We start from the raw sequence: 2,773 nt of genomic DNA on the forward strand, positions 1-2,773 counted from the left end.
AAGCAAGTCAAAAGTCGAAACTTGTATCTGCCATGTTGAAGCGCCTCATGATATATATATATAAAAAAGTATAGATAGATAAGTGTGTGTGTGTGTGTGTATGCGTGCGCGCGTTTGTGAACTGACTTACAAAAAAAAAAATGGCTTGGTGAGTAGGTGTACATGCCTCTTATACCCAAAGTTAGATGAAATAGGCACCACCTCACCTGAGCCCCGTGTGATGGATGACAAGCGACATCGAAAATGGATGTAATGTGTGAAATGTAATCGAAAGAGCTGTCTGTAAAATTCAGATGAGATTTCAAGATCATTTCATATGCATTCTTTGAAACTGTTGGTGACTTAACAATAGGTCTATGACAATATTTTATAGCACACCCAATGACCATTTGTCAAACTCTGGTGGAATTCACTCAGTTCTGACTCTCGCCTTTGGGCTAAATTTTGTTATATTAAACCGGGTACCTTGTTACCTCGGACTGTTTTTTTTCCTTTCTTTTTTTTTAATCACACCCTTGGAGACCGAGAGTAATTTCCTTCTCTTTTATGTTAGAGTATGGCTTTTGTGACCGTAACACCTGTGGTGACTATTTTTCAAAAAAAGTGACTCGCAGAAGCTGTTTATCCCTCAACATCCAGATTTCAACCAGACTCCAACCACCACGGAGTGGGAACTAAAACCACATTATTACATGAGTGAATCCCTCAACAGTGACATATTGTCACATTTAATTGTGCAGAATGACCAACAAGTTTGGTGTCTTTTCAGCGGTCCTGTTTGGTGTGTTTCCCAAAATCAAATTATGCTGTCGTTTAAGCTCCGAGTCATGTGGGGATCAGGCTTGGTTTAATCCTCCAGAGAGAGAAAGAGCGTGCGGCTGCATTTGTGTGAGAGAGAGAGGGAGAGAGCGAGAGAGAGAGAGAAAGAGAGAGAGAGACAGAGGGAGGTCTGTTTGTGTTTGTCCATGTCTAACTCCGCTTAAGGTGCAGTGCACTTTTTAGTTTTCAACAGGGAAAGACTTGACCACTGCTCCTGAATTTCAATGCCTAAATATTAGCGGAGGTCTCATTATTTGGAGTTTTTAAACACTGACTTGTCGTCCAAAAGGTATTTCGTATTGCACCTTGAAACTCTGGATTGACCAGAACCTTATCACACCTGGCTTGAAAGGTACCTTAAATCAAGCTTTTACTCACCTTTTGGAACTATAATTTTAGTTTGATACATTTTTCCATTTAATTTGAGCTACATCTTAGTTTTGCATTTTATGATTTTAAATCTGGAATATTGTATTCATTTTAGGATCACTCGGATACTCAGTATTTAGATGAACTTGTAAACTGAAAATTGTTTTTTGTATTTTTGCAATCCGATTTTTTCCCTCTGGAATTCTGAACACCTTCGACAGAACTATATTCCAAGCAGTCGGCCATTCAGCCCTTTGTACTTTTCCGATGGCTCAGTCAGACGTCTGGCCAAATCCGGACCTATCAAACTCCACTTTAGTCCACAGCCCCGTCACTTTTTCTTCAGATGCAACTAACCAAAGAGGGGAAAACGATGGGGACGGACAAGAAGAAAACGAAGAGGTCGAACTTGCTGAAGAGGTCGGGGAGGACATTTTGTTAATGGCCGAGGGAACAGATGGACGAGTTGAAAAAGAAAGCGCAGATCCAGGTGACCAGGAAGAAATGGGAATTCTCTCAATGGCCCTGTTACCAAACGAAACGACAGGGGAAGAAGAGGAAGGTCGGGAGAAACGGGAGGAGTGTGGAGTGGCAGGAGAAAATGAACGGCCCGATTTAACGGATGGACAGACGAAAAAAGTGAGCAGCTTCAAAGAGGAGGCTGCGCCAACAGGGGCCTGGAATTCGTGCCACATCTCAGCAGCAGCGATGCAACTAGAAGATGACGACGACGAAGAAGGTAATAAAACAGACAAAAATGCTCAGCATTCGAACAGTGTTGAAAGTACAGAGCTACCAGTGGAAGATTTAGAAGAAGCAATTGGGAGTTATGTCGAGACCGGTGACAGCATTCCGGTTTTGCAAAGTGAAACGGAGCACGTAGATTGGGAGGAATCGGCAACCGGGGGGATTATCCAGGAACAAGAACGCTCAAGTGACACCGAGACGGTGACTGCTGACAACCAGAATGACTTTTCAACTACTTTAAAAGTTGAGAAAAGCAAACATCATGCGAGTGAAGACGGAAGAGACGAGGATAACGCGACTGAGGAAGAGATTGAGAAAGAGAGTAAAATCCAGCATGAAGACCAGTTCACCAGAATCCAAAACCCGCGTCACAGTCCAAGAATGGTTGAAGACGAGAATGGGCGACACAAGGAAGAAAATAAGGAAAACGGAATATGGGAGGAACCCATCGGGAGCAAAGAGATCATCCGGCAAGAGGAAAAGTCTGACGAAACAAACAAAGAGGCACAAGTTCCGGTTTATCTTTCAACAATGGACAAAGACAGAAATGGCAGTCAAAAAAACGAAGAGCACAGAGAGCGAGAAGAACCGATTGGGATTGAGAGCCAATCACAAGGAGAGCAGCAAAGATCACGTGACATCAACATGGTGAGCGAAGGTCTGGCGAGTCACCACACAACACCGGACGATGACGAAGATGAAAATGCCACAAGTGCAGACCAAAACGCTCATGAGATAGGGGAAACGAGCGTCGATGTGATGCAGGAAGAAGAACACCAGATAACACCGAGCCCGGAGGAAGCCGTTCACGGTATTCAAGCCGCAATCACCACGGCGC

This window comes from Hippocampus comes, unplaced genomic scaffold (genome assembly GCF_001891065.2).
Source record: "Hippocampus comes isolate QL1 unplaced genomic scaffold, H_comes_QL1_v1.1 scaffold157, whole genome shotgun sequence".
NCBI classification, from domain to species: Eukaryota; Metazoa; Chordata; class Actinopteri; order Syngnathiformes; family Syngnathidae; genus Hippocampus; species Hippocampus comes.